The sequence below is a fragment of the Ranitomeya variabilis genome, chromosome 2, assembly GCF_051348905.1.
Source record: "Ranitomeya variabilis isolate aRanVar5 chromosome 2, aRanVar5.hap1, whole genome shotgun sequence".
Classification (NCBI taxonomy): domain Eukaryota; kingdom Metazoa; phylum Chordata; class Amphibia; order Anura; family Dendrobatidae; genus Ranitomeya; species Ranitomeya variabilis.
Genome location: NC_135233.1, coordinates 985067875 through 985081922, shown reverse-complemented (window position 1 = coordinate 985081922; position 14048 = coordinate 985067875). Strand labels below are relative to the sequence as shown.

At 44.4% G+C, this 14048-nt stretch overlaps 1 protein-coding gene across 1 annotated transcript in view; it reads right to left on the bottom strand.

Moving 5' to 3' along the window:
• The window catches only part of MOGAT1 (monoacylglycerol O-acyltransferase 1), a 61059-nt gene extending 52018 nt beyond the window's left edge, over positions 1 to 9041 (bottom strand). The window contains exon 1 of the mRNA XM_077290883.1: positions 8965 to 9041. The gene's annotated coding sequence lies outside the window, so the exon portion shown is untranslated. The remainder of the gene's footprint in view (positions 1 to 8964) is intronic.
• Positions 9042 to 14048: the final 5007 nt, after the last annotated feature.

Sequence of the window (14048 nt, the reverse complement as noted above, 5' to 3'; positions counted from 1 at the left end):
CGGCGGTCATACGGGCCCACCCCACCTCGACGGGATAGTACGTCAAATGTCGGGAAGGGGTTAATATCAGCTCACAGCTGTGTACTTAGCCTTTACTGGCTAGTTTACAGGGGGACCCCACAAAATAATTGACATAGGGTCCCCCTATAAAATCTAACCAGCAAAGGCTAGGCAGACAGCTGCGGGCTGATATTAATAGCCTAGGAAGGGGCCATGGATATCGGTCCCTTCCAGACTAAAAACATGGCTTTCAGCCACCCCAGAAAAGGCGCATCTAAAAGATGCGCCAAATCGGTGCTTAGACTCGCTCTTCCCACTTGCTCTGTAGCAGTGGCAAGTGGGGTTCATATTTGTGGGGTTGATGTCACCTTTGTATTGTTAGGTGACATCAAGCTCACAGGTTAGTAACCCCATAGTGATATTGTATAAAAACACAGACACCCGTAATAAAGTTCTTTACTTGAAATAATGACACATACTCCATTAATAATCTTAATTAAACCATACTCACCGAACACCTAATCCACCAAAGCCAATGTCTCCTGCAACAAAAATAAAATAATAAACCACAATATTCCTCACCTGTCCGCAGAGAAGATAATCCATAATGTCACATGACGATCCTGATCACTTTGAGAGCAGTCACATCAGACCGCCGGCGATACACCGACATGGGATAATAACTCCCGCAGTGTATATTACTGAGCTGCCATGAGAGAGGTTACAAGAGTTCATCAGCTGATCAGCTTCGGTGATCTCCCTTACAGCACCACTACTGCGTGGAAAAGTTCTCATGCAGCGGTGCCATAAGTGAGAGCACGGCAGCTGATTAACTCCGGTGAACTTTCACGGCAGCTAAGTGATACACTAACAGGAGTTAATCACTCCCGCAATGTATCACTGGCGGCCGAATAGAGCGGTCACATCTCCCAATGTGAGTGCTCTACACGTGAGATCACCGTGGGACACTTGGGATTACGTGGACTACGGCGAACAGGTGATTATATGTTCGTTTATTATTTTACATTATTTCTAGCAGATGAGGGCATTGGGGATTGGGCGTTAAGGTATATTTTTTTTAATTTGAATGTGTATGTGATTTTACTTTTTTTTTTTTAACTGTGAGCACAGGCGCCGGCAGATGATACCACGTCTACCATCAGCAGCACTTGCTGTCAATATTATCAGTGAAAGCAGACGTAGCCCGATAAGAGCAGTATTCTCATAGGCCCATGCCTGCAGGCAGTGTCGGACTGGGGCGACAAGGGCCCACCAATAGCATTGACTTTGGGGGGGCCCACTTTTCACCTGCGTGCAAATATTATACTACCATCGTTCACAAATTTACCGATATCTCTATATAATAATAAACTGGGTAGCATGGTTAATGAATGATGAGATGCTGCTTTTTTCTGTACAGAGTGAATCAAGTGAATTATGCCAAGTACTGCCCATACAGTGGGGTTGGGGGCCCAGATCTACACAGGGGCCCACCGAGGGATTCCCCTGTTACCCTGTGGGCCAGTCCGAGCCTGTTTGTTACCCGTGGAGGAAAGACAATTATGGCAGCTAAATAGGAAAGGGTTCTTTACAGTAACAGCAATCAGACTGGAATGCCGACCACAAGAGCTAGTAATGGCAGTTACTATAACATTTAAAAAAGGTCTGGATGCTTTTTAAACAGAAAATGACACTGTGAGTTCTAAATAATCTAGCAATATATAACTTTGAAGATTGGTTGAACTTGATAGTCCTACTGTAGGTCTTTTTTTCAACCTACCGTATTTTTCGCTTTGTAAGACGCTCCGGATTATAAGATGCACCCCAAATTTTGAGGAGAAAAATAGGAAAAAAACTTTTTTTAATAAATTGGTGGGGCGTCTTATAATCCATGCGTCTTATTGCTTACCAGGGGTTGTGGCTGCGGTGGATCAGGGTCCCAGGGTCGTTGCTGGAGGCAGGAGTGGAGCATTGCTGCCGGCTGGGATGAGGAGGTCTGCAGGGGGCCTTCTGTGCTGCAGGGGGGCTCCTGTGCTGCAGGGGGGCTCCTGTGCTGCAGGCTGGGATGAGGGGTGCTGCAGGGGGGGCTCCGGTGCTGCACGGGGGCTCCCGTGCTGCAGGGCTGTCTCCAGTGCTGCAGGGCTGTCTCCGGTGCTGCAGGGGGGCTCTGGTGCTGCAGGGCTGTCTCCAGTGCTGCAGGGCTGTCTCCGGAGCTGCAGGGCTGTCTCCGGTGCTGCGGGGGGCTCTGGTGACATTTTGTGAAAGGCCAGAGCCCCCGGCAGTTCGTCCATGCTTTCCTGTGCAGTGGACTTCGGGAAAATGGCCACCGGGATCTCGAGAGATGAGATCTCAGCCCTGAAATCTCATCTCCCGAGATTCCGGTGGCCATTTTCCCGGAGTCAGTCATACAGGAAAGCATGGACGAACTGCCGGGGAACTCTGGTCTTTCACAAAATGTCGCCAGAGCCCCCCCGCAGCATCGGAGCCTCCAGCATCACCCGGGGCAGCAGCGGACAACAGCGGCAGCGGTGGCGGACAAACACGGCAGCGATGGCGGGCGGCAGCGGTGGCGGACAACAGCGGCGGCGGACACCCCCTCATCCCAGCCTGTAACGGTAAGCGGTATATTCGCTTTGTAAGACGCACCCCCATTTCCCCCCCAAATTTGGGGGAAATAAAGTGCGTCTTACAAAGCGGAAAATACGGTATGTCATTATGTGAACTGTACATTAGGAAAATTCTTGAAATGTAATTCCCTATAATATTATTTTACAAGTAATTTCCTCTTATTTTTTTTCTGTGTAAAGTGCTAGCTATAAATCCAGTCTCTGGATTTAAAAAGTGCAAAACACTCCTGAAACACTTGCATGTTTAATCTGTATTTCTCATGGTGCCTAAGGGAAGCCATTATGATAGGCGCCTGCTTGGTAACAAGTGCAGTTATTTGCCTCTATAATTAAGTGAATTACCAATGATGAAATGGTTAATACTTGGGTCCAGCATCAGTAATAGCCCCTGCAGTAACCATGACAACTGTTATGAGGTCATAAACAAGTGTGATAAAGAAGATTCCATAATAGAAGGCCGCGCTGCCACGATCAGTGCCATTACTGATGCGCCTGAGGACGTTGAGCTTGACCACCCCACCTAATGTGCTGACCTTGGTGAAATTAGGAGGTTCTAGCAGGGAAAGGGTTTGTCTGCTTTAGACACCCCCAGGGCATGGGAAGGTAACCGAGGGGGGTCCCCAGCACAGGATCCCCTTCTGTTACCCTCTACAAAGAGCTGCTCTCCTTTGGGAGTTCATGGAAGCACCTATGACTTTAATGGGTGATAAATTGGGATGGTAGAAGGGGGGAGGGGGTATTTCTCCTATTAGGGGTTATCCATTATGAACAATCCCTGCAACCAAAAGTCTAAATTTATGAGAGGTGGACCTGGATCTGTAAGGAAGAAATGGTTCATCCATCTGGGCAATCAGATCAACTAAATTGGGTCTAACAACCAATGTGACCGATATAGCAGCCAGATCTCTCCCACATCCGGTTTATCACATTTTTAGTCTATATTTGTTATGTCGTTCTCTGTAAATCTGGTAAAATGTACAAATGTTAAAACTTGTTAGATCTGTTATATATCGGCACTACCTCTCTAAGCCCAAGGGAAGGGCAATCCTCCAGCCATGGTTTCCTAGAGGTTTCCACCACAGGGGTTTTTCCTCTCCTGAGTGCTGGAGGGTGACTCTTCGTGAGTTGAGGGTTGTGCCATTTTTGGTGTCATGTGAATGTAAATAAAATTGAGAACATTTGACACCTAATTACAATGCTTCGTGTATTTATTTTGTGTGCGTCTGTGTGATTCATTTTGTTTGGGAGTCTGGGTCAATCACATGTCACTGTGTCATAGGGCCAGACATCAACCGGCCACAGTTTTCCCCAGGTGTTGCTCCTGCTCTGCTGAATATCATGGAGCAGAGAAGACAAGCAAGTGTGCACTCATCATTGGAATAAGGACATATATTACAGCAGAATTACAAGCAGCTTCCTCGCCTCATTCACACAGTGAGTATTTTGGCTAGTATTTTACATCAGTATTTGTCAGCTAAAAAAACAGACAGGAGCAAACACTGAGAAAAATAATAACTGAATGACTTTCACCTCTTCTGTGTTTTGGATACACTGCTGGAGTCTGTTAACAAATACTGATGCAAAATATCGCCATGTAAAAGTGCTGTAAATCCTTACTGACTTCATCATTACATCGATGACAGCGCTGCAGTCAGTAATTTAGCTCAGTGACTCTGCTTGAGTTGACATCATAAGCTGCTGAGCTCACTAATTGTCTGCAGCGCTGTCGATGTAAAGTCAGCGCTGCAGACAATAACAGATACCATAGGTGGCACCGGAGATTCAGTCCTGGAGAGTGTGTAAAGTACAGGGGAACAGAGATTTCACTTTCTGAATACCCTTCATAAAAACCGACCCATTTTGAACCAGGACTGAGAAAGTTGTGACGTTTGAAACGCGTTGGTTCTTATAGAAAGTGTTCACTTCAACCTTTTGCAAAGTTTTTATATATTTTCACTTTTTTAATGGATTAAATTAAAAAATTATATTCTGGAAGCTGGATCCTTTACTGTTCTTGGACTTTTTTTAATACTACAAAATTGAGGTGTGTTGAATTTTTGAAATCTTGCAAATTACATGTGTTTTATTTGCAGGATTTCCCCATACACTTTAATGAGATGCCGAATATTCATATATAAAACATTCATATGGGTTTTTATTACATTTCAGCAGCAAAGGAATGGATGTAATCCACATGCACATATAACATTATCAATATAACATTATCAAAGCTCACAGAAAACAGGAAGTTTGCAAAACAAAGTAATTTTAATTAAAAAATTATATTCAAAAAGAAGAGCGAAACTGACAAAAAATGCAATAAAAACATGTAAAATACACTCAAAAGGCAACGAAGAAACACAAATAACCTAATCTGGCAAGTTGAACAATGAAATTCTGCAGGAAATCTACAGAGTCACAATCTCACCAAATACTCATGGTAGAATCATAGCCTTGGAGGGTAATTTCACTGATTGTGAGGCAGGAGATGAGAGACAAGTCTGCTGCCAATGGGAGAGAATTTGTGGTCTAAATTATGAGATTGTCCAGCTAAGAAAAAAGTGCACAAAAAAAAGGAAAACAAAACATTTTGATATAGTATCTTGAAGAATACTAAGGAATATAGGGGTGTCCTTTGTCCGTGATCCTCGTGGTCAGTGTGGTTACAGAGAACATGTCTTGCTCTTGCCTCTGGACGACTGTTATACCCTGCAGTAGCTGATAATCCACGGATATGAATAAGCGCTGTATTGTGAGCGGCAGCCAGGGCCATAGTCATGGCCCACATAGGTGTCTGCTTTAGCGTGCCCTGACCACCCGCATCACATATATACTGTCCCACTGTCTCACTTGCCTGGTTCTCAGAGGCCTCTTTTAGACACACGGACACTTCTTCACATAAAGAGATAGAGTCCAATCCCAACTTAAATTGTAGAACTTTGCTTGTTTCCAATCACAGCACGTCCACATCAGTTACAGCAACAACACAGAGTTCTGCACAGTTCACATCCTTCCCTTTCCCTGTGCTCTTCCCTATGTCCTTTAGATTGTACCCAATTTGTCCCGTCTCGACCGTTACTGCAGCGTCCTCCCTGTTCAGCTTCGCTACGTTTAGAAGATCCCTTGTCCGTTTTGCCCCAGACATAAGGGCATCTGCCCAAGTAGAAAGCTGCCACATTTTGGAGCGACCTGCGTTTCTGTTCTGCGGTGACTTCTGCTGTCCTGCTGCTCTCACTTCTGCTGTTCTGCTGCTCTCACTTCTGTTGTCCTGCTGCTCTCACTTCTACTGTCCAGGACGACTGGGCTTCACACTTAATGTTACGTGGCCCACGGCTTAGCTGGGGGGTGGCCCCAGGCCCAGCTGACCTGCCTGGGCTCCCTAGCCTGACTGACCCAAAACCATGAAATCCTCCTGTCTTACCCACAGTTGGCCCCTCCTAAGTTAACTCTTACTGTTCCTGAGTTCCTATCTCTAATCTCAGTGCGCTATAAAGCCCCCCTCTAGTGGCTAACCCAGACTCTTAGAGCTGCTTTAATCGTACAGAAACTGGCCAATACCCTATCACCATTTTTTTTAAACCAAAATATTGAAAATTTAAGGGAAGCAAAAATTTAATAAAGAGACACAAGTCTCCTTTAGGAGCCTCTAAAAGCCAGCAATGGTCTTTCTCCAGCACCGGACAATGTAAAGTGCTAACGAATATATATGCCCTATCTAAATAACAATTTGTGAACAGACATATATCCTGACAAGGGACAACTGAACGCTGGACTCGACGTGGTTGCTGACTGTTGTGCCTGTGCAACTGCATGGCATGAGGCCTCCTTCCTGGACAGCAAATTTGGAAGTGTGCAACACAGGGGAATTGAATTACTCCATGCATTTAAATCAGGTACATAAAGCACCCATCCGGAGTTACTTCATTGATGCAAGAAATGCAATTTGTAAAACAGATCTGTTGATCTACGTAGTGTCCTGATGGCACCGAAAAATGCTATGTTGACGGCATGGAATCTCATTTATTCAGGAAACTTTTTTGAAAGTTTTTTCCTCTTAATACAGTATATTGCACTCATCATATTGTATATCACTGTGTACTTACAATTGCTCATTTTGCTTTTCTACCCAGCTAATTCTTTTCTTTTCCCTTAGCTCTATATCACGTGATGTAGAATTTTAGTTCTAATGGTGACTCATGCAGGGAAGAGAGGCTTCCTGTTTCTACATAGAGCTTAGAAGGATTCAGCTAGTCTGTTTTTACTCACGTGATGTCATAGACCTAATAGAAAAGAAAATAATTAACTGGGAAGAAGGGAAAAATGAAGGGCAGAAGGGAAAACTGAGCAATTGTAAGTACACAGTGCCGGATAATATGATGATTGCAATATATTAAGAGGAGTGTGTTTTAAAATTTACTTTCCTTCAGTTGACACATTCTGATGCCGTCAGATATTATAGCTTTTCTTCTAGAGTTTATTTAGGTGTCTGGTTCATGTAGGAAACTGGGCTCATAAGATGTGTTTCTCTTCAAAAACTGCAATGAGAAATCATATCTATCCCCGTATATGGATACATTTTGGTCAATGATTTTTAAATGATTTTTGTCATTTTTTTGGTCACAATGTACATTTTTACCATAAGTGTGGTTTTTGTTTCAAAGGATTGAAAAAGATCAACATTTTCCAACTTCTACCTATTTGACAGTGAAAAGTGGACAGCATTATGATGCCACACGGATAGCGTCAATTTATCTGCAAAAAAGCTGGACATGTGAGCATGCCCATAGACTGTAATGAGTAATATTGGATGAGTGAAAATGATCAAATATTTCTTTACTCTATCTTATACTCATCATCGATTACAGGCTGTTAATAGCCAACAGCTGCATTCACAATTTTACAGAATAAATAGCAGTAATCTGCCAGCAGTAATTTCTCACTCAGTGCCTTGAGGTTTAGATTATTGATACTTAGAATAGGCCAGTACTATCAGATCAGTGGACTCTTCACACCCCATAAAGATCAGCACAAGTGCTGTTAGAATGAGTCATAGCACCTGTGCAAGCACAACCACCAGTGTCGGACTGGGGTGACAAGGACCCACCAGTAATATTGACTTTGGGGGGGCCCACTTTTCACCTGCATGCAAATATTATACTACCTATTTACCTATATCTCTATATAATAATAAACTGGGTAGTGTGGTTAATGAATGATGAGATGCTGCTTTTTTGTACAGAGTGAATCAAGTGAATTATGCCAGGTACTGCCCATACAGTGGGGTTAGGGGCCTAGATCTACACAGGGGCCCACCGGGGGATTCTCGTGTTACCCTTTGGGCCAGTCCGAGCCTGGCAGAGAGTTTCCCGCCATCAGAGAGAGTGCAAGAGGGTGAGCAGCGCGCTCCACATCCTGAGCGCCGGCACTGCGAAGGACTGCAGCTGACATCTCCCAATACCACTAGCGGGGCAGTGAGTGTAGAGAGCGCCGCGCGCCCAGTGACATTTAATACTGCGTGTGCAGAGAAGCGAGGGTTGGTTACAGGACAGTAGGCTGCGGTCCTTTCTGCCAGACAGTGCACATCAGCCCACGTTTAACCCCAGGATTGCTGCAGCTCTTGTTACTTTGGCTGCACAGGCTTATAGACTAGGGGCTCAGCGGGTAAAACCGGAGACCGCCCGCTGCCGCCAGAAGACGGATTGTTAACTTTGGACCCCATCTGAGGACCCTACACCGGCTATAGCCGGTACTACTACCCCCATCGGACTGTGGACTAAGGACCCCACCAGGAGCAACAATAAGTGTTGTTTGAAACTTAGACTGTCGCACTCGTTTTGCTTATTTCATTTAACCCTTGTTGTTCCAATAGCTCCTTGCTACTGCCTCTTAAAGGGACTCTGTCACCTGAATTTGGAGGGAACAATTTTCAGTCATATGGGCGGGGTTTTCGGGTGTTTGATTCACCCTTTCCTTACCCGCTGGCTGCATGCTGGCTGCAATATTGGATTGAAGTTCATCCTGTGTCCTCTGTAGTGCACGCCTGCACAAGGCAATCTTGCCTTACGCAGTCGTGTACTATGGAGGACAGAGAATGAACTTCAATCCAATATTGCAGCCAGCATGCAGCCAGCGGGTAAGGAAAGGGTGAATCAAACACCCGAAAACCCCGCCCATATGACTGAAAATTGTTCCCTCCAAATTCAGGTGACAGAGTCCCTTTAACTTTAGCTGTTAAAAAAATAAATAGTATTGTTATATCGTACTGCTCTGCAATCCCTGCATACTGCATCTCAGCACCTGCTTACACACACATCCAATTTAAAAAAAAACAACTGACCTGTGTGTCTGATTTGTGAGACTCAGAGGAAATCCTATTCACACATGTTTTTCCAGATCAGACTCGGTCATCAAAGCCTATAGGGATCCGGAAAAAAACAGAAAACATTGTTTTTACTTCAGTTTTCCATCCATGTTTTATCTGTTTTTAACTGAACCATAGCTAAAAGTCAATGGATAAAAAAAAAAGTTTGCACAGTCTGTTGTCTTCAGTTTTTAAAATTGAATGAGAAAATAAACAAAAGAAACACAGATGCAAAACGGATGAAACATGAAAAAAACCCGCTATATTTTGTTCTATTGTAAAGAGAAGAAAACCCAGAATGAGTTTACAATGATATCAGGATGATAAGATTGCAAAACAATGTTTTTTGTTTTTTTTTACCAAAAGGAAACCCGTTTGAGTATAGTGTTGTCTAAGTGACACGTTTCTTCCTCATTTATTTCACAAGACAGTGTCATATGCGGTTAGGTGTGTTGCAATGCAGAAGAAACGGAGATGGCACTGCAAGGCAAGGCTGCAGGAAGTTGGGCAGGACCTCATGTTTAGAGCCTACGTTGCTATTTGCACACACAGCTGTTTAACAATATTAGGCCAGAGATCACGGCAATTATATACAATAATGGTATGTGAAATTAAAAAAAAAAAGAACTAGTATGGCATTTTTATATATTAAGGTCACCCAAATCCTAGATCTTTAACAGTTTAATACCACCCCTCTACTTACAAATATGACAGTAAATAGATTGCATGTGTTGCCAGACTTAGCAGAATGTGCTCATTGCAGACATTTCTTTTTCAAATTGGCAGGAGATTTCAATTATGGCATGTGATAGAGGCTATAGAAATGTGTCATGTCGGACGCTGTTCACACTAGGGCGTCCGACAGACAGTGGTAATTCCACTTACGTCCACTACACGCTCAGTGGCGCCGGCTAGACTTTATCCAGCTTGTGTCTTGTGCCTGGTGATCTCGGTCTGGAGTGGTGGTCTAGGAGAAGAAATATTGTATCTGGTGGTGTATTATCCATTGTCATATTCCTCCTTCCTATATTTGTATTTGTTTTGCCCTGTGCACATTATAGTGTATTCCTGTGTGTCTGCGGCGTGGTGCATTTTTCTGTTTTCCCTGTCTGTGCTTTCTGTGGGGATTGGTGTGTGGTCTCTTCACTGGGTAGTGGGTGGTGGTTTCAGCTTAGGGCTGAAACAGGAGACAGGGCCAGACATGCACACCTTTAGTGTAACTTCTGGGAAAGGGACAGACAGGATTTCCCTAGCCTGAGGGATATCGCAGGGGCCCGGGTAACCAGCCTTAGTCTACCCAGTACTTCCATGGCATTATAATCGGCCCAAAAAGAAAAAAAAAGGTTTTTTTTTATGTCATGGATCCCATGACTTCCATAACCCGCCAGTTGGAGGCGCTGTCCTTACAGGTCACAGAATTGAAGGGGGCAGTTCAGCAACAGGGTCTTGTGGTGTCTAATGTGCAAGTGGAAACTGCAGGTAGAGTTGCAGAGCCAAAAATCCCTTTACCTGAGAGGTTTGCTGGGGAACGCAGTAAATTTGTAGTTTTCCGTGAAGCTTGCAAATTATATTTTCGTATGCGCCCGCTTTCCTCAGGTAATGAGGCTCAGCGTGTGGGCTTGGTTTTGTCATTACTGAACGGAGATCCCCAAGCATGGGCGTTTTCATTACCTTCTGATTTAGCTGCATTTAACTCAGTGGAGAGTTTTTTTTCTGCTCTTGGACTCATCTATGATGATCCTGACAGATTGTCTCTAGCAGAATCTAAAATATGCGCTCTCCGCCAGGGGGAGTGATTGGCGAAGGATTACTGTTCTGAATTTCGTCGCTGGGCGGTGGACACACAATTGAATGACCCGGCGCTGCGGAGTCAGTTTGTACATGGGGTTTCGAGAAGGGTTAATCAAGCCCTTCTGATGTATGAGACTCCTGCTTCTCTAGAGTCTGCTATGAGTCTTGTTGTCTGCATTGATCGCCGTTTGCGTCAGGGGGCACTAGAGACGCCGCCTATGGGGGAGGTCGTAAGTGCACGTGAGGTTGCTGCAGGTGAGCCCACGGAGCCTATGCAAATCGCAGGGGTGTCACGTCAGCAAACCCCCTCGCTCAGGAAGCAGGGAGCCTGTTTTTGCTGTGGTAAAAAGGGGCATTATGTAAATGCTTGTACTCTGTTTTCTAAGAAAAGAGCAACGGCGGAAAACTACTAAGCTCAGAGGGTGTGGAGGAGGCCAATCTGAGCTTATGCATATCCTCCATGGTGGTCTCTCAATGTATGCTCCCTGCCAGAGTTATGGTCGCTGGCAGAGAGCTGCCAATCACTGTTTTTGTGGATAATGGTTCGGCCACTAATCTCATTGATGACGAATTTGCGCGCACGGCCGGGTTCACGGTCGAAAAATTGCCTCATCCTATCCGGGTGGTCACCATCAATGCTACCCCTCTCCCACAGGGGGAGATTACTGAGTTTGTGGCTGAGGTGAAACTCCACATTGGGGTCCTACATTCTGAGCAGGTTACATGTAGGGTGCTCAGTAATCTTCCTGCACAAATGGTTCTGGGTTTTCCATGGTTATCTATGCACAACCCGGTTATTGACTGGAAAACTCAGGACATAATTCAGTGGAGCGGATTTTGCCAGGAGAATTGCCTGGCCACATGTGTGTCCGCTGTGACTCCAAGCATTCCTGAGTCACTTATGGATTTTGCGGATGTGTTTTCAGAGAAGGGTTGCTCAGAATTGCCACCACATCACCCCTATGACTGTACTATTAGGTTAAAACCTGGGGCCAAATTGACGAAAGCTAGGATGTTCAACATCTCTGGTCCTGAGAGGCAAGCATTAAAAGACTACATTGCTGAGAGTCTGAGCAAAGGGCACATCAGACCTTCGTCCTCGCCGGTGGCAGCGGGGTTCTTCAATAAGAAGAAAGATGGCGGACTACGCCCGTGTCAGAGAGTTAAACCAGATTACGGTTCGTGATCCATACCCTATGTCACTGATACCTGATTTGTTCAACCAGGTGGCTGGTGCTAAGTTGTTTTCCAAGCTTGACCTCAGGGGGGCGTACAACCTCATAAGAGTCCATCAAGGTGATGAGTGGAAGACGGCTTTTAATACTCATATATATCAATAGTTGTGGGGCCGCACCCTAAAGCACCATAGTCTCTCTGGACTCAGAAGCGCACGTCCTTACCAGGGGGTCCAACCCAGTCCACAGTACCAAAATGTAAATAAAGAAAGGACAGCGCCACTCCAAGATGTGAAGAAAACCAGTTACATCTTTAATCCGCCTCTTGTGGCAACGTTTCGGTCATACGACCTTTTTCAAGCACAATACAAAACACGTTTCAACCACCATTATATACCTGTAGACACACCCATTAGCTGAACACCACCCAATGGAATGACCACTTCCCTTGAAAAACACAATATATTAAAATACAACAATATAAATATAAAAACAGTCCCACAAAGGCAGTCCCACATAGGTCCCATCAACTAACAGAGTTCAACTATACCTGATCGCTCCCACCAATGTATATACATCCATAAAACCCACACGACATACCCAGCTCCCAAAATGTAAACAGAATACATCGCACCAATCAGAATAATGCATCAGCAATTGCCATAGCGATATAGGCGTGTATAAGGCAAGAGTCACCAATCATACGGATAAGGGGCCATATCCGCTGACCGGCCCACAGCCGGCATGCAGTGCGCAGCACCGCGTCAGCTCCTAGGGCATTTACCCAGTCAGTTCATCCTTAGTGCCGGAAATGACGGCGAAGGGATCCTATTGCGCATGTCAAAGACTCCTTCCTTAGCGCGCATATCCATAAACTTCTCCTGCTCCAGCGCTAAACTGCGCATGTCCGCGTCGTCATGGAAACATGATGTTATTTCGCCGGAGGGAGTCCCAGTACGCATATCGAAAGTACATCTATTAACCATGCCGCACAAATCCATAGGTTTCTCCTGTCCAGGGGTTGTACAGCGTCTCCCATCATATGTACGCTCCATAGCACGTATGTCCATAATTCATGTAACCCCATTGCCAATGCACATGACAATAGTTGCATAGTTGTCTATAATAGAACATATTGCACATATCCCAATTAGGCCAATATTCATGCAAATATCCCCGCTAATCCCCATACAAAAGAGGGGGCATTCCATATATAATATATCACGGAGATGCATCAAGTATTCATCTGGGGCAAAAAAGCATGTCATATAATAGGGCATATAGCAGGATCATATCAGATAGCAGTTGGATATCATTACACATTCCAATATGTTGCAGGCTTCCATATTTAGGGTGCCCATATTTAGGGTGCCCAATATGTCGCAGGCTTCCATATTTAGGGTGCCCTCATAATACACAAACATATAAATAAACAGGGCTCACTCCTCGCAGGACACAAATCCACCCGTAATATAATATTACATATTGACCTAAAATTATAACAGTCAACACATAAATAAAGAAGAGAAGAAGAAGAAAAAAATATTTAGACATTAACACTTCAGGAGACTGTCTAATCCGGGACAACAATTCTCAATTAAAAACACTATAAGAGGTTAAAAACGATATACCGACTTGTGCAACACCGAAACCATATAACACTATAGTAGACAACTTTGTGGATATTCCATATTTAATCCCCTAGGGAAAAGTGTATCAAGTTCATAGATCCATTTCAGTTCTTTTTTCTTAAGCATAGCAACACGATCCCCTCCCCGTCTCAATATAGGGACGTCATCCACAATTCTAAACCTAAGCTGATTCACTGAATGTTTATACTCAAAAAAATGCTTTGGTACCGGAAGATCAATGAGCTTTGTCCTAATTGTACTTTTGTGTTTAGAGATCCTCGTCCTGATCTCCTTTGTGGTCTCGCCCACATAGTATAGACCACAAGGACAACTCAAAACATAGATCACAAAACTACTCTTGCATGTGTACCGTTTATGTATCATATACTTTTTACCGGTATGGGGATGATAAAAACATGCCCCTTTCACCATATTGTTACAACATGCGCATCCGAGACACGGA